This window comes from Empidonax traillii, unplaced genomic scaffold (assembly GCF_003031625.1).
Source record: "Empidonax traillii isolate 1590-97213 ecotype Southwest subspecies unplaced genomic scaffold, ASM303162v1 scaffold20:size5563877, whole genome shotgun sequence".
NCBI classification, from domain to species: Eukaryota; Metazoa; Chordata; class Aves; order Passeriformes; family Tyrannidae; genus Empidonax; species Empidonax traillii.
Window position 1 is genome coordinate 3,645,529 of NW_020955213.1, and position 20,721 is coordinate 3,666,249.

At 46.3% G+C, this 20,721-nt stretch overlaps 1 protein-coding gene and 1 non-coding gene across 6 annotated transcripts in view; one reads left to right on the forward strand and one right to left on the reverse strand.

Moving 5' to 3' along the window:
- Positions 1-19,724, reverse strand: part of PLS3 (plastin 3) — a 48,441-nt gene extending 28,717 nt beyond the window's left edge. For 2 of the 5 annotated variants that reach the window (XM_027899247.1, XM_027899212.1), the window contains exons 1-2: positions 19,646-19,724; positions 13,156-13,306 (exon numbers count right to left, since the gene is read on the reverse strand). The gene's annotated coding sequence lies outside the window, so the exon portion shown is untranslated. Of the gene's footprint in view, positions 1-1,132; positions 1,240-13,155; positions 13,307-19,645 lie in introns of those variants that run through there. The other 3 variants (XM_027899220.1, XM_027899231.1, XM_027899240.1) reach the window with 3 other exon arrangements.
- On the forward strand, positions 206-369 carry LOC114065841. Its single transcript, XR_003573058.1, has one exon. It is a non-coding gene; the product is annotated as a U2 spliceosomal RNA (small nuclear RNA).
- Positions 19,725-20,721: the final 997 nt, after the last annotated feature.

A 20,721-nucleotide genomic window follows, 5' to 3' on the forward strand; every position in this document is an offset into this window, starting at 1 on the left:
TTGCCTCCTCCTCCCTCAGTTTCACAGCTCAGCCAGTGCCCCATACCCCTAGGACAGATGTTGTGGTTAAAGAGACTATGCACTGTAAACACCATGCAACCTCATCACTACTTTGAATTTCAGGAGAGTGTGAGAGTCCTCCAGCTGTGGAAATCATTCTTTAGAGACAGATGCATTGCAGAATAAAGGAGGGTAAGAGTGCAATATCACTTCTCAGCTTTTTGGTTAAGATCAAGTGTAGTATCAGTTTAATAAAACATAACTAAGCAAAAGCTCAGAGCAACACATTCAGGATAAACAAAATCAGGACACAAAGAAGGTTTACTAGATGTGTTTTACAGGCTTGCAGACATGTTAAGCTTAAGTTTTTCAGCACAAAAATTTCAGCATTTCAGTTCAGTACTGGTATAAGTGTTTTAAGCCAGTAGCAACTGCTATAAAGTATTTGGAGAGAGTCTACATGGGCTTCCAGCAACAAGTATAGACAGCCATGACCAGAAAACACAGCAAGCAAGGTAAACTCCTCAGTTTGGAAACTAAATCCTGCCAGACTATAATGCTTCTTGCCATTCCAACTGCAATAGCAAAGCCCAGCCTTTCCAGATGAGAGACCTCCAAAAAGTTCAGTACCTGTCACAGCCAGCAGCCTACAGCCATTTCCCAAAAGTACCCAAAGCTCCTCACACTTTCTGCAAAGCAGACGTTTAAATATTTAACACTTTTAACATGCAAGTTTAAGCAGCTCTGCTTTGTAAAAGCCTGCTACAGACTGAGAGGGAGTAGGACTGTGTCCCAGACAGATTTCTGGGAAGGCACACCCTCTGCCCTCATTGGAACATTAAACCCTCAGTGATGCACAGTCGGTGCAGCCCTCACTGCTGCAGTTTGCACACACTGCTCAGTCAGGTGCACAGATAAATTCCAGATTTAAGCATATTAAAACATGAAATTCGTTCTGCCCACAGCTATTTTCCTCTACCTGTTACAGCAGCAGGAATCACTAGACGTTTTGCTGAGAAAAGAAAAGCAAAACAAGTCGTTGCAGGACAGTCTTTGGCTTGTGCCTGCAGCCAGGCACAGCCAGGCAGCACCTGAACGCCAGCCCGCCCCGGGACACCCATCCCTTCCTTACCTCTCCTCCTCTATCAGGGAAGGCGAATCGCTCCTTCGCCCGGCCCGAGCGCTGAAGCGTCTCCCACGCCCCCAGCCCGGAGCTGGGCAGCCAACATTCCTCCCACCATCCCCGCCCAGCGATGGGAGGTCGCTTCCCGAGAGCCGCGGAGGGATGCGGTCATGTCACGCAGAGATGCGCTAGAACGGCCCGAGCATCCCATGAGCACGGGGCACCGAGCGGGGATTCTCCCCCAACAACCAGTTCCTGTTCTTTTATTGCTCGGCACTTGGAAAAGAAGGCAGTTAGAGACAAAGCTTTTAGGTAAGCAAACTTTTTTTTTTTTTAATTAAAATGAAAAAAACCCTCTCTTTTACTCTTAAAATAAATGCATTTTGCTTTGCTGTTTCTCAGCATGTCCAGCCCAAGAGCAATGCAGAACTTGTATTTTGCTTTATGTACTTATTTTATGGATGTCTTTGAAAAAACCAGAAGCTCACAGAACACTGAGAGGATCCAGACCTATTTGGCCTCAGTCCACACTAAAGGAGGATGCTGCCTGCTATTGCACTCCACAGTTCCTTAAAAAAAACAAACCAAAACAAAAACAAACCAACAAAGCAACAAGCAAACCCAAGGCTGGTTTGAATAAGTGGTTAAATACAGAGTTTGGAGCTGGCCCATACTACAGTATATTGCATTACCTCAGCAATAAATCCCTGTCTGCTCTAGATGAAACACGGACAGACATCTGCTGCCAACCAGGAAGACACAAGCAACAGAAACATCGTGTACTGTGTCATTGCTAATGCATTGCACAGGAGCAGAATCAATCATCAAAAAGGTTAAGTGAGTTTTCCGAACTATAATCACATATTTCAGAAATTTCTGATCCTGTTAAGTCCATAACATTTCAGCCTTCCCACAGCTAAAAGGAAAGGATGTCATTTACTAATAAACAAAATATTTGAATTAGTGAAGAATTTGAAGAACTCGTGACTGTTCTAAAAGGTAAGAATACTTGACCAATAGCGTCACTGGGGTTTTTTTGCTGTTTCTTTTTAAAAATTACATCAGCCAGGAAAGTGAGTCACTGCCCAGTCCCACTTCTTGGGTATCACCTGAAAATTTAGCTTCCAGCTGTAAAGTTTCAAAAGAGGTATAAAACACACCCCAAAATAACTTAACAGAAAACCTAACCCCAAACCCACAGCCTGACAGCTTCCTCAGGACAGCAAACATCATGGAAACCAAAATAGAAGTTTTTATGCCCAGAACTGCAGCTGCAAGTTAAAAGGAAAGAAGTTGGCTTGAAAAACACTTCTGCAATCCACCAAGACCAGGCTGACTGCACATCAGATAGGGTTTAGGGAAGAATGACTTTGATTTTGCTCTGATTTACATCAGCAACCAGCTTCAGCATCACATCAGCTCCTGGATGCAAGGAGCCCAACTGGCTGCTCCGATCCAAACCAGTGGCTGAATCCAGCCTGTGAAGTCTCAGGGCAAACAAGCAACAAGAACTTATTTCATGAAGTTTAGTGCCTCCACTTTGCACTCCACGTGGGAGCATATTGCACAGCATATCGCACATCCTGTAAGGGTTAGAAGGCGCTGAGGCTTTGGGGCTTGACAGGTCCCGGGGAGAGCACGCCAAAGCCCAGCTCCCAAACTAGGTTGTGACTTTTAGTCAGTGGCAGAGCCATTGCACAAGCAATGTCTGCTTTGGGGAGGAAAAAGAAAAGCCTCCTCTCCTTGTTTCTGGCATCTGTGTTGCTGGAACAGAAAAGCAGCACCTGCAGATGTGCAGGTGACAGATTCACACTGCAGAGGTAGACACCTAAAAGCCACCAACCCATGGGTCTTCAGACCTCCACTTACTTTTTTTCAGATAAGTGTAAAGAGCAGCCTACAGGGCTAACAGGTATCACTGTTCCCTCTCAAAAAGGAAAGGACATCCCTAGTCACTGTCATCAGGCAGCACAAGTCCTCAGTGGCTCCACCACCAGGAGAAGTTCGATGCACACACACAGTGCTCGTGAAATACCCATCTTCCACATTTGCAAAGGATCAGCGATAGCCAGTTTTTCCAGAGCTTTAAGAGCTCTCTGAATACTCCAAATCCAGTCCTGTCGGTCCAACCTGCAATTACACTCAAACCCAAAATAGCACCTCGGCAGTGCCAGCACCACTCATCTGTGCGTCATGCCCCGAGACTCACCACGCCGGGGTGTGGCGATGGCAGGCAGCGAACGCACAGTTCCCCGGGCACTCCCAGCCCACTTCCTCCAACACGCCTGGTCACACACACCACTCCCCACAGTCTTCCAAAATAGGAATTCTTTTGGTAGAGACAGTATGCCAGTGTATTTTCCTCTTCCTTCCTCTTTAAGAAAGCCTTTTAGGGAAGAAGAAGGTGCCTGAGGTCCTCAGGTGACATGTCTGTTCCCCTGCACAGAAGGAATATTGCCATGTAGGTTTATGCACAGGGAGAACTTCCAGCACTGACAGGATTCCTTCAGCACACCATTGCGCAAGGGGACACATCTCCTCCCCAGCTCCAGCTGCCAAGTTTCACTGGGAGGCCACTAATACATATTTGCCCTCCAGAAGTTACTCAGCAATGGCTGTGGGAGTGGCAGCTGCTGCCTCCCAGGTGACGAGAGAGGAGAGAGGGTAAATCCAGGAGTCACCTTGTCCCTCTCCTTTTACCACTAGCCCTCAAGAACTGACCCTCTGGCAAAGTTCTGGGGGAGGAAGGGAGCTCATCCAACACGCTAGCCTCTGGTTACAATACACTGTGCAGCCCCACTGCTCCCCACAGTGAGTCCCACTGCCCATGTGAGGACAACCACCTGTTTCTGGACACCAGGTTTTCCTGTCCACTCCAGAAGTAGTAGTTTCTGCACCTACTTAGCAATGCCAAGAGATGTCACACTAATATCAGAAGCTGTTCAAGGCAACCAATGAAACCCATGGTGATGGGCATGCTACATCACTCCTAGTGGTTTTTTGGATGGGTTTTATCCATGGGCACTTCTAGCTTCTGTTTAAAACAGCTTTTTGCTGGGATACAGCCAGCTCTACTGTTAATCAGCCAAGGGGGTAAAAGATGTGTTGGGCCCCTCCAGCATCTCCATAGTAGATCAACTTCCATGGCCAGGGAACTGGGCCACAGCAGCCTCAGGAGAACCCAGAGCCAACAGAGTATCAGTAGACCTCAGTGGGCCTCCAACAGCAGCAAAGGTGGCTCAGCCTCCTGCCTGCCTCTGCCTGCTCTGGTGATGCACATGGAACATTCCCTCTCTGTAAAAAAAAAAAAAAAAAAAAAAAAAAAAAAAAAAAAAAAAAAAAAAAAAAAAAAAAAAAAAAAAAAAAAAGAAAAAAGCAGAGAGTGGGGAGAGGCACAAAAGAATAAATAAGTGAAATAGAAGCCAGCTAACCTAAATAGTCTACTTCACTAGAAAAAACAACGCCATGCTTTATGAGCCAGGGCTTTAGAGAGCAAAGCTGAGTGGCCAGCCACTATCCCATTTTGGACTGGGATCAATGACATTTGCTGTGCACCAGATGCTCCCCTCCTCCAGTTCTCTCTACATTCTCTTTTAAAGATAAGGATTTTAATGAAATTATGCACAGACAGATAGAAGCACTCTCCTCTCTGCTTTTTGATACAAATTGAGGGTTTGGGCACTTCTTGCTTTCACCCTCAATTTCAACCAATGGCAGCACACATTCCATCAATGTAAACAGCTATGGAAAGATGTGACAACTGAGAAGCAAGCATTTGACCTTAACTCCTCGGTTTATCAGGCTTTTTAAAGAAAAAACAGATCCATCTTTGCTAGATTTCCCCACTAAAAGCTTCCTGAGCTGCTCTGTCAGCGAGCCTGTCATCTGGAAGAAAGCAAGACATTAGTCAGGCTCATGCTTATTTAATAAAAACCTTGCATATGCAGGAGGGACTGAAAGTTAGTCTTTATTTAAAAAACGCCTGCAAACTACAGTATGATCTTGCGGTGCAAAACAGATCTGAGGGCTCGCCTGATTTATACCCTACGCTCCACCAGTGTTCAGCTTAGCAATTAACCAGCTAGTTATTCACAGCTTAGATCAGGGAGCCATGCAGTCACCAGAGAAGTCCACAAGTATGCCCAGAACACTGTGCGAAGAATATTTCATGTCTTGCTATTTCATAAGGAAATCGGAGGCTTCAACTGATGTCAGCTCCAGGAAATGAGCCACAGGCAGATGATGCCGGAAGCAGGCTTTATATTTAGTACTGAGTCACCCACTTTATTAAATTCAAAAGACAAAAAAGGTGGGTGTGGAGAAGGAATATGTGGAAAAAAAAATGAACAAGTTATTCCCTCAAGACCATGGGCCCTGGAGAGTCTAGTGTTGGGTGGGGTTTTTTAGTAAAGGGAGAGAGAAACTAAAGATGGTGTGGGAACCCTTTCTGCTCTTTGACTGGAAAAGCAGTTGCCAGATGTGCTACACTTCCCAGGGCAGAAGCCAGCACATTGCAGGGGTGTGCAGTGCCTTTGGGATTTGCTCTGGTCAGGCAGGCAAGGTCTGCAGGCAGGTCTCAGGCTTGAGCAGGCCACTACCAGTTCTGAGGCACTTCCCCATCCTTTCTCCTCTGAGCCAAAGGAGAAGACACTGGAGGAGCTTGGAATAGAGAAGAGGTCTTTGGTTTTTGATGTTTCTTAAAACTTTTTTTTTTTTTGCATGTCAAAAGACCTTAGTACAATCTTAACTGCAAATTGTAGCACAATGCAAATGACAGAGCACAGATTTGTTCAGAAGAGGTTTGTATTTTCATACAAGTCTGTCATAAACTTTTTAATTTTCTGCCAGTGATAAGTCCTCTGCAGCCTGAGCAGCAGCACCAGCTTTGCAAAGTTTTCAGCTGCTTGAGCCAGACTTTTTCCCTGAGAAGACTCACTTTCTAAATACTAAAACATAAGTACTGTTGCCAAAGTCAAGCAATGCACCTCATATTGACTCAAAAACTCAACTTCAAACAAGAGCCCTCTCTAATGCCAAACATCACCAATGACTTGCCTACAGGAGTACCCTATTAAATTACTAATAAAATTGCTGTAATCTTCAAAATAAGATTACAACAGTAAAAAGGATGTGGCTTGAAAAATAAATTTGTGGGCTGTAGCAAGACTGGCAATTATGCAGAACCAGAGGTCAGGAACCACTTAATATCCTCCACCTATACACAAGAAGAGATTATACCACTGCAGTCACAGCCTGCTCTGACCACCCAATGGACATTTGGCCAAATGCTGGCCACTCTCCAGACCAGTCCTCTGCACCCACTCCTGGTTAGTGGGAGGCTGTGGGACACTGCCACTGGGTGGCTCCTCAGTCCCACACAATCCATCTGCAGGTGACCTCCCACCATCAGAAAGGTTTCATTGCTGGTGCAGTCACTGACCAGCCTGGGCATCAGCCCAGCCCAGCCCGGGAGCATCTCCAAGGAGGGACTGGTATCTCATCTGGACATCCTGCCAGAGGCATGTGGCCCTTCGTGTTATGCAAGGGGACCTACAAGTTCAGCTATGTTGAGTTAGTCCAGAATCTCATCTCAAGGGACCTTGAAGCTTTCTCTGGTATTTAGCTCATGCATTTGTTGGCTTCCCTCCAACTGCTCCTTTTGTCTCAGACCCCAACAGAAAATTTCCTTTAGGATGGACCTGTTGGACAGGACAACTTCAGGGGCTCCCACAACTACTGCACTCTTTTCAAACTTGTAGAAAGGTGAGGTAGAGACACTCACATATACACTGTAAGTTGTCGTCACCCATAGCCTTCAGGTACCTAGAGTGCAATCTTCACCACACAGCTCATTACACTGTTAATTAGTGAGCTGTCTCACATTTTCCATACCATAAAAAACTGCTACTAGTAGCAGACTGATCTCTATGCTGTGAAGCCAGTCTTTGCTTTGATGGCAGATTTCTTGTATTCTCTAGTCTGTTGTTGCTGTTTAGTTTAATGCCTTATGAATTAGTATTAAGAAAAACCCTCATCCTAACAATTTAAAAAAGCAAGCAAACAAACAAACAATCAACAAATCCTACATAAAGCCAAGACTAAGCAGGGCTGTGTTATTCAACAGAAGGCATGAAGCAACTTTGCAGCTCAGGCAGGAGAGGTAAATCTATAGCTTGGGAACAATGACACCACAAGGTACAACGTGGAGTACACCAAAGAGGTCCAAATGCTGAGCAAGAATATCAGCTGAGAGAGTTACACGTGAAAGGGCAGTGCACTAAAAGCAAGTGCAATGCCTTGCTATGTGCCAAGTTGATATCAACCCAATGCACAAAGCCTTAATTGCTAAAGTGAATCATTGACTGGTACTGGTTGTAAAGGCTCTTGCATAACAGGGGGTTCCAAGGCCATTGGTACAGGGCAGAATCTTACTCCATTTCATGGCTTCCCAAATCTTTTTTATATAAGGCCTTCAGCACACAGGGGAGCAACAAAAATAACCCTATGTAACACAGGAAAAGGGTATATACTACTTAAAGAAGGGGGAGGAAGCAGGGGAGACACAAAGGTTGTTGTCATTAGTGATGGATATAACTAAGTAGGATGGGCACTGCCACAACCTCCCATCCAGCATAGCTACAGTAACTTCCAGCAGCTTCTCATCTGGGCAGAAGCAATTCAAGGTTTTCAAGTTTTCAGCAAGAAGTCTGACTATGCTGCTTTTGCTTGAGCATTTGGTTTATATAAAACAGTGGCAAGAGCCCAGCTGGAAATTAGATCAACGAGAACATTACAGAGGGGTGGGCAACAGAAGGGCAGGAGCAGGATTGCACTGGAACCTCCCATCCATATCCCCAAGGAAAGCTTAGTCCCAGCCGTGGCCAAACAGTGCAGAAAGGAACAGGCTAAAGTTTAGGTCAGACATTAAGGTTGTTTATTCAAAATATAAGGCCCAGTTTCCCCTCTCTCCTTGTAGAAAGGTGAATTCTACCTAAGTGAGGATTCAGAAACTTGCTTATTACTTCCAGAAGCACTGAGAAAAATGAATGTTTTTGTAAATGTATTTCCGTTTGTTCTCTACTGACCTTCAGAATGTTGCTATCATCTCAGAAACAGTTCTTAAAAGCAGGGGCCAACCTTCTCCCTGAATGCCTGCACAATAGCAATCATAAAGGGTAACTTTATATACACCTACAACACCCTATGTATTCCCTAAAATAAAGTCCTCACAATGCATTCTCAGAGGCAAAACATTTTGTGCGAAATTCAGGAAGAAACAATTTAATTGCAATATTGTTTTGGAACTCACTTCCTTTATTTCTGTGACCAGCTGGAGACAAGCACCTTATTCTATGCTGGGTCAAGGAAATGTTTAACTACAGGATTTATAGGAGAATATATATGTGTATATACACCACCACAGCACTGCAGCTGCTCGACAGTTATAGCAGAAGGTAAACATTGTTTTAACCCAAGGAAAACAGGGATGGGCTAGAGTATCATTAATGTCCTGCTGCACAGGCTCCAAGGCAGGAGAACATCCAAGCCTGTCCCTGGGACAAGACTCAGCATCCTGGAATCTCAAAACCACAGCCCTGCTCCAAACCCAAACAACGCTCCACAGACCCTTTCTGGCTGATTAGCAGGAAGAAGCACAAGACTGCGATGGCAGCATGAACAAGGACCCACAATTTATGATCTTTCAGGCACTGTTTAGTAAGTGACCCAGCTAAAGCACTGCCTCACAAAATATGAATGCCAATTATAGGGATGGGTAGCTTGAATTCAAGTTTCCACTTGGTTAAAGCTGTTCTGGGCACTCTGAAAACTTCGGTGCTTGCCCAGCAGTTCATCTGCTGAGAGGGGCTGTGCTGAGCCCTGCCATGAAAACGGAGACAGAGACTGTGAAAACACATGGGACCTCATTCACCATTCCCATCCTTCCCAGCAGGGCAGAGTCAAAGGCAGCAAGTTCAGTCCTACTGTTTGTGAAAGTAGAACAAGACACTCTTCTACCTTGTAGCACTGGAGAGACAGCAGAAGAGGCAGATCAACAATCCCCTGTGATTTTGGGCATAGTCCATGGAGCAGAAGTCCTGGTAGGTGGGCTTCTGCCACCAGGGACCACATGCACTGGAAAATCACTGAGGCAAAGTCCAACACAAACATTAAAAAAACCTCAAATCTGATCAAATTTAGGAAGAGACACATGCATTGCTATGAACATGGTAACCCAAAGGGCTCCAATATCCAGTTTCTGTTGCAAGCTTATGGGTCCATCATAGGTGGGATGTTCCCATAGAACAAAACTACTTATCTCTCCACTCCATCTTGACATGAACTGCATCACTCACAGCCACTATTTCTGGCACTGACAATGCAGAGTGTTATGTGGTACTCTCAGAACGCAGAACAGGTCCCATCTCACTCACCCAGTCAGCTCCTGGGATGCCAAGCTGCAAAGATACTTTGAGGGAAGGAGCATATAGAAAAGAGGGACTTCAGCTATAGTTTTCAGATAACACAGCAGACAGGGAAGAGCGTGGAAATGGCACACAGGTGACTGTGCAAACTTTTTTCAGTAACAATCCACTGCACATCACCTTCCATCCAATCCAGACAGGTTATGAGTGTCTATTATCCAAGGTCTTCAACTTGCATTTCAAATTTCTTGCGCATTCAGCTCTCAAGAGCATTAATTTAATCCCTAATATATTAGCAAAAAATAAACCACATAGATATAAATTTAGTACAGAATCACATGCACTCTATGTGCAAGTATGTTCTTCTAGTATCAAAATACTTTTCATATGTTGACCTTCAGGAAAGAAAAAAAAAAGCATAGAACAAAGATGATTCTTCTTAAGCTTTCTTTTCCTCCACCACAAGAGACACAACAATTTCAGTACCAATCCAAGAGGATGTCCCCAGAACCCTGCACTCAATTCTTTTTTTTTTTTTTTCCCCTAACAAGAAGTCTCCCCATCATCTGGAACCGAGGCAGTAGAAGCAGTTTTAGCACACAAAACTCTGGCAGAAGCTGCACTAACAGGACACAGGTCAGGATTACTTATTGCCAGAGGTGAGGCCACTCCACGGTCACTGACACCCCCAAAACACACAGCATCTCCCCAAACCACAGCCACACTCAGCAGTTGACATAGGAAACACCGATACAAGCCAGCAGCATTTCTGATGTTACTCAGCCTGTCTCATCTACCAGATTATGAGATTTTCTTCTTTCTGTTTTTTTCCCAGGTTGGTGTTTTTCCTTGTCTTGACCTGACCTTGCAGTGGGCAGCAGCTCACTTTGCTTTGTGTAAGTTTCTGTACTGATACAATTTTTAAAAACATCCTAGCCAGCATTTTTTTTCCAAACAAAATTCAGTTTCCTATGGAAAAAAAAAGCCTGTAGTTAAGACATAACTGCAGGAGTCAGTTTTTCCACTTTAAGAAACTGAGATATGAACAAATAGCCCCTTGACTCTCAATTACAGTAAAAACATGCAACTGAGTTAGACAAAGGTTGAAAGCTCATCCCTAGGTTTTGGGAGAAATAAAATCCTTCTAATGTCCTTCTACGGACAGTTTCTTGACTGTTTACAAAGGTTTTATGAGACACAATATTTCACATTTTCAAGTTTTTTTTACAATCTATCTAGTCTAGAATAAAAGAACAAGAAACAGAACAGGCCAAGGCAGAGTCTACAAAAACTGAAAAGAAAAAGGCATTTTCTTTCGTTACAGAGAGACCTTTGATCGACAAGGTCACGTAAACGAGGCCCACAGAGCACACTAGTCATAAACGGCCGTGAACAGGCAATGGGCAGAGTCTCCCTGCCCTCCTCCCATCACACTCCCCTGCTCATTTACTCCCACCCCTGCCCTAAACAACCATAAAGGCTTATGGTTAAGCTGGAGGAATTGCTAGGCAGCACTGCCTGCTTCCACATCCCGGATCAGCCGCATCCTGCCTTCCCCCACGGAGCGGGCAGGGGCCTGCAAGAGGCTGGCGTTGGTTACCATCCTATAAAACAACACACTGCCTCACCAAGCGTGGCCAAGGACAGTGGAAAACAAACCACACAAGAAGTCAACAGTTGAGATTCATGAGGTAGAGAACAAATGCCCAGGGCAAGGAGACACTTGGATCTTCCCTCTTCTATCCCAAGGCCAACCACTCAGACGTGCCTGAGAAGCTTGGGTTTGAGGCTTAACTTTTCCAATAGGCAGTGTGGGAGTGAGTTCACCACACCAGATACTGGCCAACCTCTTGCCCTTGATGTTTTTTTCTGTTTTATAAGAGAAGGAAGGAGTGTGCAGCTCAGGGCTGGACAGACAGGATTGAGCTGGAGATTGTGGGGCAGGAGCAGTGTCCTAGCCATTGGACTTCCCTCCACCACTTAGGATAAGACATTATTAAAGTGGCAGCCTAATGTATAGGCTGTGGTCTACAGTTTCCCACTCTTTCAGGTCCTTCAAGAAGCATGGCTAAAACTTTACTCAACATCTACAATAACAACGTGGCTGGCAGTCAGACACCTGACTCTACACCTTCCCGACACCAGTCGCCTTTGCACTTTTGGATGAATTAGCAGCAAACAGATTTTCTGAGGTATTTTATAGCTGAAGGGCTTCCCATGGCTGCCAATACCCCAGAAACCAAGACATAGATTGTGTTGTGCACAGTTTTCAGTCTGATGAAAAGGAAGACTATTTTTAATCCAAGCCTACGTAGGGTGGGGCTCAGTATCCAACCAGGCCAAAAAGCCACTATAATCCACAAGACCAATGCCTGGCAATCTTTGCTTGCAGGCTGATGTCTGTTCTATTTTGGGGACGGGAGGAATTTAGAATAAAAAGATATATAAATTAAAAACAAAGGAGGCTATGAAAAGTGAATAGAGGGAAGGGCCAGACTTATCCTGTGTATTTTGGTCTAAAGAACAGGGCTCTAAAAGAACACAAATCAGAATTACTTTCTTTTCCATTTCCTACAGCAGATTATAAAGTATAATTTACAACATAGGCTGAGGAGAGTACAGCCCCAGCATACTTTGTGCAGAAGGAAAAGCCAATCCACAGCTCCTTGCACAGCAATGAGAGCCTTGGGAGGATGAGGCAAGAAAACCGTCACCAGCCATGGACACAATATAGGGATCTTATACAAGGTTTCCTATCTCAGATACCAATAAAACAACTGTTGGGACACCTTGTTGTTTTGCACAGTTGGGGACTGCAAAAACATCATATCAGAGGATTGGAAAATAAGTTTTGTTTATTTAGGTTTATGGTCAACAGGAAACCGACCCATTAAAAGCAGAGATTTTTTGTACTCTCAGCACCTAAACGAACCCAAGATCACATAGACTTCAGACATAAACACACAACTAGGTTTTATTTGTTACAGGCACTGTCCTAACTTGGCATTCAAGCCAACTCAACACAGCCATTTACTTTGCCACATTAAGCCCACCTTCCTTGCAGTACACAGGTCATTTGCCTAAAAGTGAGTAGTACAGAGAGCTTCTCTCACAGTCTTCAGACAGCCCTTTCCCATCCATCCATAAACTGTGAAACACTTGCATAGGCATCAGCATCCCTAAAGCTCCTTCACCTGACCAGGGCTGGATCATTAACCCAACTACAGAGGTCTGCAATTACTTCTCCGGGCAGAACACAAGAGATGGTACATTGGCATAACTGGAGGACCAGCAGTGATGAACCTCAAGCACTGCTAATATCTCAGTCACAGACTTCTTCAGAGAAAAAGCCAACATCTAAGCAACACTGAAGTTTAACCCAGGTTTCATATGCACAGCAATAAGACTGAATGTCGAGCAGCTCAACACATATGATCACTGCCAATATCACTTTGTCCTTCCTCTTTCTACCTATAGGTGACCTCATCAACTACCTGCTCTCTCACTTCCACCACTAAGGGCAGTATGTGATGAGGAAACAGTGAATGAGACAGTGAAATCTATTTTCAGTTTTAAAAAGAAAAAAAAAAAAAAACCAAAAAAGCTTACTTCAAAACAGCAGTAATCAGGCCTCCTGCAGAGACACTACACTTTATCTTCCCTTGAAGATCACAGTAGTAGTCTCTCTTCCCAGCTATGCAGTGGGGACTTCCAGCAGCATCTGTGAGCCGTCACTCTTTTTACAGGAACAAAAAACCTACTGAAGAGGCAGGAAAAACAGCTGTAAGCATTTCAGAGAAGGAAATGAGACAAGGAGACTGGTTAGAAGCATATGGTCCATATGGATTGACATGAGCAACAGTCCTAACCAGAGCTTCCCATTTCAGACAGTTGTCCAGCTCCCCACATCCTCAGATGCATGTCAAATCAACAATTATTTTATTTCTTCCATACTGACTCCCAAATGTTAGTAGTACACAGGCCACCACAGCCCTTGGGGACAGTCTGGATGTTGCAGGAAGAGCCAATTCACCCCCAAGAACGTGCACATTGCCCCACAGCACAGGGTGTCAGCATGGACCAGCCAGCACAGGGGGACACAAGGAAGGGGACCTAAGGGAAGCCCACTTGCCAAGGATGCTGCATTTCTATGGGCAGTGGTCAGCCTCATGGCTCACAGATGCTGAAAGTTGGAGATAAACTAACAGGAATCAACTAGCAAAACAAACCAAAGGGAAAGAATAACTGTCAATAGCTCCATCTCTGCTGATAGCAACTCTCCTGTGGACTGGGAAGCTCCCTCTTCATCATCATGCCATTCACAACTCAGTGACAAAACCAGCTTTGAGTAGCCCAGGCGTTAACCCACAAAACCCAGATGTGAAACGCTAGCTGTTAGAGGAGCACATGTGATATAATTCTTCCAAGCAGGCCAGACAGGACTTGCTTATCATTCTTAGCATTTGTAATCTATTACCAAAAAAAGCCAACAGATCATAGATTCCCGGGAGACCAGCAGATGCCACAGTGACTGAGTGGTCTGGCCTGGCTGGCCACCGCAGCTCAGCACCCTGTCCAGGGAGGTCCACACCCCTGATGGGAACAGAGCTGCTGGGAGAGGGTGGACCAGGCCAAACAGGAGTCCTGCTGTCAGGGCAGCTGTTGGTCAGCAGCACTGACATAAGACATAGCCACAATGGGGAAGAGTTCTATTACCTCCAACACCTACACCTCCAGATCAGTGTGGGAATAGAGTGCAGATGGGCATGTCCTCTCCTCCCACCCCACTCTCCAGCCCTATTAAGTGGAGACTTCCGTCTTCCAGCTCCATTGATTAACCCCATTTTCTTGCTCAGCTTGTACGAGGAGACCAGTTGCTCTTTACATGGCTGGCAAATCACACAGGTACCAAATACCCAAAACCTCAAACACAGCACCTGCTGCCCATGTTGGGCTCTGCAGCCACCAACACACAAGTCCCATTTTCCAGCTGTAACCAAATCATCTCCTTGATCATCAGTGAAAAGGGTGGGCCTCCATCACCCTCCCCGTGCAGCACACCCCCAAGTGCTGCAGCACACCCACCCCAGGTTACTGGTGCCATGTGCCGAAGGAGATGGGGTGGGCTGGGGTCTGCAGCACAGCAACACAAGGCAGGAGGACTTCTGACAGCTGGAATTCCCTGTATTCATGCTGATGGCACAGTGTGAGGAAAACCACCCAGGTAAAACCGAGGAAATCTACATCTAATCCAGCCCTTCACCTGAGAAATGTGCACAAACCAGAGACTTCTCACAGACTGTGCTGCAGTGCTCCAATTGAATCTCACAGCACGTGATGGAGAGGTGTTATCCAAGTCTCCACTTCAGAGAAACCTGACCTAGAGGCAGGAAGAGCATCCAGGGCAGGAAACACTAGCAAGGATGGACAGACAAGACCAACCCAGCAGCTACAACTTCAGCACTGAAGAGCACAAAGCAGGCAGCTGCTAAGACTGAAGCTGTACTAAATGTTTCTGTGTCTAAGCACCACTCACCCCATACCCACTCTCAGCACAGACCATGCAGAGATACCTATTTTTAGTTCCCTGCCATTCAGTAAATCCAAGAGAGACAGTACACCCAAACCCCTGTGTATGGAGCAGGGTACACAACAGTAGTTCATTCATGACCAGCAGTCACATGGCTGAAAGTGATTACAGTCGTCCAGTCACTGTCAACTGCTGCAGCTCACAGGACCTCCAGGATGGACAATTAGCATCACTTCTCCCAGCCACAGCACCCAGAGACCAGATGTTGGACCATCACCCAACAGCCTTCACCTCTCACATTTCCAACCTACTCATCAATCAGCAACAAGAGTAGCAGGTACCTCCGAGCTGGAAAGGGCTTTAACGGTGCAAGCAGGAATAGATGATTCTGCATCAGAGCCTGAGCAAGTCCCTGGGATGATCAGAGGGGAAACAGTCCTTTTTATGCCCTCCCCTACCAGCAGTGCTCAGGCAGACCTCTGCCACAAACACAACAACTGCTGCTTGTGCAATAAGCCAATTCCCAAATATGCCAACAGGAATGTAGGTGCAAAGATGTCAACAGGTGCCTATCAAGGGGTCTGGGGACCAGGGATAGGTATCTCGTGACATTCATTGTAGTAACCCAACAAATACTGATTTAATTCAGCCTTGCATCACCCTCATTAAAAGAGTTGGTCTCAGTTTTGCAACATCTTCGAAAAGATATTCAGAAATGTTTTGCTCTGCATATGCATTAAGGTTGTTTGGTAAACTTTTTTAATTCAGTATTAAATTCTACTTTTCACACATCTGGTGATAGGAGTTTCTGGATTCATGTTTGGCTTTTTTGATGTAATTAACAATTTTAATTACTCCACAAGCTCAATGTCCAAAATGATACACAGATTAATTATGCACACTGGTACTTACTTCAGAAAGTGCTGAATATGCAAAGGTCAGCAATTAGTTAATAAATATCAACACATAATATTGTGGCTATTGCCAATGAACTTCTCAGTAGTAACTAATAAGTTAAAAATTAATATCTGTTATTGCACCATGCAGCTTGATAGCTTGTCAGTCATGTTTAAACAGCTGGCCCCATGAGATGAGAATTTGCTTTTTTATGCTGAATTACTGCCTTAATATACACGGAGCAAAGGTAATAGTCAAAGCCTGAACAAAACCACAATTTATACCATGTTTCTATTGCTGTAAATTGCTACTCCGTAGCACAGATAAAAACCAAGTTGTAGCCGCACAAAATTTCACCTGTCCAACCCTCAGCAAAATGCAAAGCAACACTGTAGCAGTGGCGTCTCCCTCCTTCCATCCTCACATTTCTGTTCCACTCTCTTCGCAATCAGAAGCACCCCCACGTCCCTGCACAGGGTTAACCTGCCTCTCAGCGTGACAGGTCAAGAGCTGCCCTTGTGAACACCATTAGAGAGCTGGGGCTGTGCTTTGTAGGACACCGATGGATCTGTACAAAACCTGTGCTGGAATAACGCAGGCAGGGTTGATGCTGCTTTTCCATCATCTCCTCTGCCACAGGCAGTTCTCGCGCAAGACAAATAAAGCTAACAGGCCTGTATCTAAAGAGGGACAAATGTCCCCAGAGAATTCTGGTCCACACCTCTCGGCACTTAATGAAGTGAAAAGATGCAAAACATTTCAACTTAAAAACAAACTAACAAACAAACCCCACCCACAAAGAAGAAAAATACCACACTGAAAATTCTGACATAAAGCAGAACTTACTTGGCCTTTGGCTCTGCTGAAAACACAGCCCCTTTGTGTTTCACCACCTATTATTTAATACTATGTAAAATAGATTACCAAGAACACTATCTGTGTGTTGAGACACGTCACCAAACAAATTAACACCACCTTAAATATCACCACCAAAAAAACCTCAGGTGCTAAATGAGCCACTGATCACACCATCTACTTGGATAAGGAAATCGATTACATTATCTGTGATGGACACACCCTCCCTAAACTCACTGTCAATCACTTAAAAGAGAAGCATTTCACGCTCCTGATGCATTACATTATAGACACTGAAAAAATGCAACTCCTCTACTGATGCTCCAAGTGGAGCACTTGCAGTTTTACTACACAAAAGACATGCAGTTTACCTATAAAGCTATTCACAAGGCACATAGATCACTTAAATCACCAGCAGCTGCTTCAGCACAACTACTGAATTAAGGCCCCTAACATCCTTCTCAACCAATCACTCAGCAGCATTTTCCCTTGCTTCCTTCAAGTCAAAACTGTGGTCTTTCTGCTTCTCCAAAGCTGCACTAGAAAGCCAAGTAAACACAGGAAAGAGTTACTAGAAGATCCCGCATGAGTGGATTCAGCAGCAAACCCATTTAACAAGGCTGCAACTCCTTCACTCACCACCTTAATCTCACAACAATTGAAACCCGGAACAGAGAAGTCAGTAAGGGAGCCCCAGGGGAAGGGGTTCCTCTGCATTTATCGCAATTCCAAGCATCCATCAGCCAAATACCTAATGAAGTCATCAGTCCCCAGAGCCCTGTCCACTGGGAAGCTAATCTACCAAAAACTAGTAAAAAGGTTTCTGGAGTTTTGGGCATTCTTTAATCTAGGGAGATGTTTGCCTATTTTATAGGAGGGGAAACTTAATCAGATTAACTTTGATAAGAGAACAAAGACCCCAGTTAAACATAATTCTTTATATCTAGCATTGAATAACTGAGTTTAATAATCACATTACAATCTCTTAACTCAGACAACGAATGAGTAATTCATCTTTCACAAGCAGAAAATTCCTTCAAAGGAGCTTGGTTACAACCAAGTTACATCCTCAAATTGTTAAACCTTTGGCAAGATTAACAGGCTGTGATAACAGTAGTGGTTCAAAAATATTTCTCTTAGTAAATTATTTTATAACTTTTTCTTTTAATTATTCAGATGCAGAACAGCAGATTTGGAATGTGCACACACCCCACACATAAGACCATCAAACACCCCCAGGGCAAAAATCAGCTTCAGAATATTCCACCCAGGGGACTTGCCTTGTGTCCACTAATCCCCCTGAATCACTGTTCTCCACTTACAAGCTACCAGCAGCTCCTCAGCACAAGATTTCTTTTCAAAACAGATTGAATTTCTATACATCATTATGCACAGCACTAACACATGTTGATCTTGGTAACTATTCCTTCTTTATATCCAGGTTCCAGCTGTTGTCTTTAAAGTTACTCTGAGCAAGTCTCCCAGCATTAAGGAGTTTCTCAGATTACCAGGCCCACTGGAGAAGTCACAAGTGTTACTGGTGGAACAATGGCTCCAAGTTTTCATGCAAAAGCAATTTATCTGAGATATCTATTATCTTTTATAGTTTCTTCTACAGATTGACCAAAAACAGGAAGCTCAGCTCTCACATTCCACTGGAATTGTGTAACAGCAATAACAACCTCGGAGGCTGATTTGATGGCATTTGCTTGGAGCTATACCGGCAGCTCTCCTGAAAAGACATCTATGAGTGCAAGGGATGCCCTGCTTGAAGGTACAGAAGCTCTTACAGACACATGCAAGCTGTCCCAAGGAGGTCGGTTCCCACGCACATATCTCAGAGCCACTTAGATAAAAACTTAAAACTGTGGCATAGTCATGACTGCAGAGTTTGTTGCCTCTGTGATCACTGGGATTTGATACTATCCGTTAGAATACTTACAGCCAGCGTCAGGGTGCCCCAGCCTTTCCTAAGCAAACGAAAGTCTGAAGTTTTACCTCCTGAAAAATTCCATGCTCTTCCCTTCCTCTTCCCCTCCTCAGGCTCCCAACAAGAAGCCATTGTTAGGGGGAGCAGGGTGACACTTCCTCTCCCAGTCCAAATTAGAGATGCATAAAAATAAACTCATACAGCTGTCCCATGAGGTCAATTTATTTCACCCCGCTTCTATTAGAGGAGAAGTCGCCCCCATTTCCTCACTTTTTCTGCTTTGGGAATACTATCCTGAACAAAAGATAAAAGTTAAACGCAAACCGAACCCCTTTTCAGCACAGCCCTGCGGGAACCCGCAGCGGGAAGCGGCACCTCCCCGCCCCTCGGCCGGGCTCTGCTTCCCCCCAGCCCTCACAAAGCCCCAAGTTTGCGGGAGCCAGGGCTCCATCCCAGCGCGGAGCCGCGGCTCGGCCGCGGGCAGAGCATCCCCCGCCCTGGGCCCGCCCCAGGGTGAACTTTTCCAGGGGGATGAATCAGACAAGTGCCTTTTCATCGCCGCGGGGAGGCTGGAAGCGGCGGCAGGAGCGCGCCCGGCGGACACGTCCTCCGCCTCCCGGCGGGCACCGACACTCCCGGGCTCCGCGCCCGCCCCGCTGTCCCGGGACCCCGCCGGGGACACGCCTGGTCGGGAGCGGAGCCGGGCAGCAGCGAGGGCCGGGCCGGGCCCCGCGGAGCCCCAGGGCTGGTGGGCACCTCCTCCGCTCCCGCCGCCGCCGTGGCCGGGATGCTCCGCGCGGGCGGGCGGCACGTCCAGGCGGCGGGGCGAGCGCCGGCAAACTTTCCCCAAGTTGTGGCCGCGCTGGAAGAGCCCCGAGAGCACTCACCGCTCGCTCCGTGCCGTTCCGAGCCGTCCCGCCGTGCCAGTCCAGCCCTGCTGCCCGCGCTCGCCGCGCCCCAGCCCCACCGCCCCGGCCGGATTGGGCCGCCCGCCTGCACATCATAATGTCCCCGCGCTGCGAGTGGGCGAGCGCGGAGTCACTCAGGGCGAGGGAGGAGCTGCGGACCCAGCCAGGGCGTGCCCCCGTCCCCGCCGCCGCCGGGCTGCTCTGCCCTGCCTTCCCCTGCTTACCCTGCCTGCATCCCTCGTGTCCTGCGTGCATCCCACCTCCCGTGCATGCGTCCCTCCTGCCCCACAACCATCCCTTATTCTTCCCGTGTACAACTCTCCTCCAAGCAAACATCCCTTCTCTCTACAAGCTTCCCTTCCTCCTCCTGTGCTTGCATCCCTTCTACATAAGACTGTCCTATCTCCTATGCACAGGCAACTCTGGCTCCCCCAGCTCTGCTACACAGACAGAGGAGCTCTGGGTTCCGCTTGCAAACTCTCCTCTTCTCCCCACAGGGTGGGGTTGAGGATGCCCAGGAGAAGCTGATGCTGGTGGGCACCGGGCAAGGAGCCCCTCACACAGCAGAGCCAGGGGCTGGCTCGGGGCCTGGCTCCCACAAGGAGCATGTAGGAGTCCAGGTGACTGGCCCTTGCATCCTGTACTCTGTGCTCCTGGGCAGGGAGCATTGCAGTGGCCTTTCCCCATCCAGCCTCTAGCTGTCCGATTTGGGATACGTGGCCTCATAACTGTCCTAATTTCTACATTTGCACACAGACATTCACACTGAAAATCGCTAGAAGGGTTCAGAAAATCAAGGGCCTTAGGGACGCTTTTGCGTAAAAAAGGTGGAGAACAGAAGTTAATTCAAAAGAGGCCTTGAACTGAGAAAGAAAAAGCAAACACCTGCTGTGGGAAGAAGGAGGTGAACGAGGAGAAGGAGACGGGGGCCAGAGTTGCACTGCAAACCTGGGCCAGAAAAGGGGGAAGCCGTTTCCCCAAATGAGAAACCTCTCACTCTTGGCCCAACACTAGCACCTCCACCAGGACAAGGTATTAATATCTTCTGGTTTTGG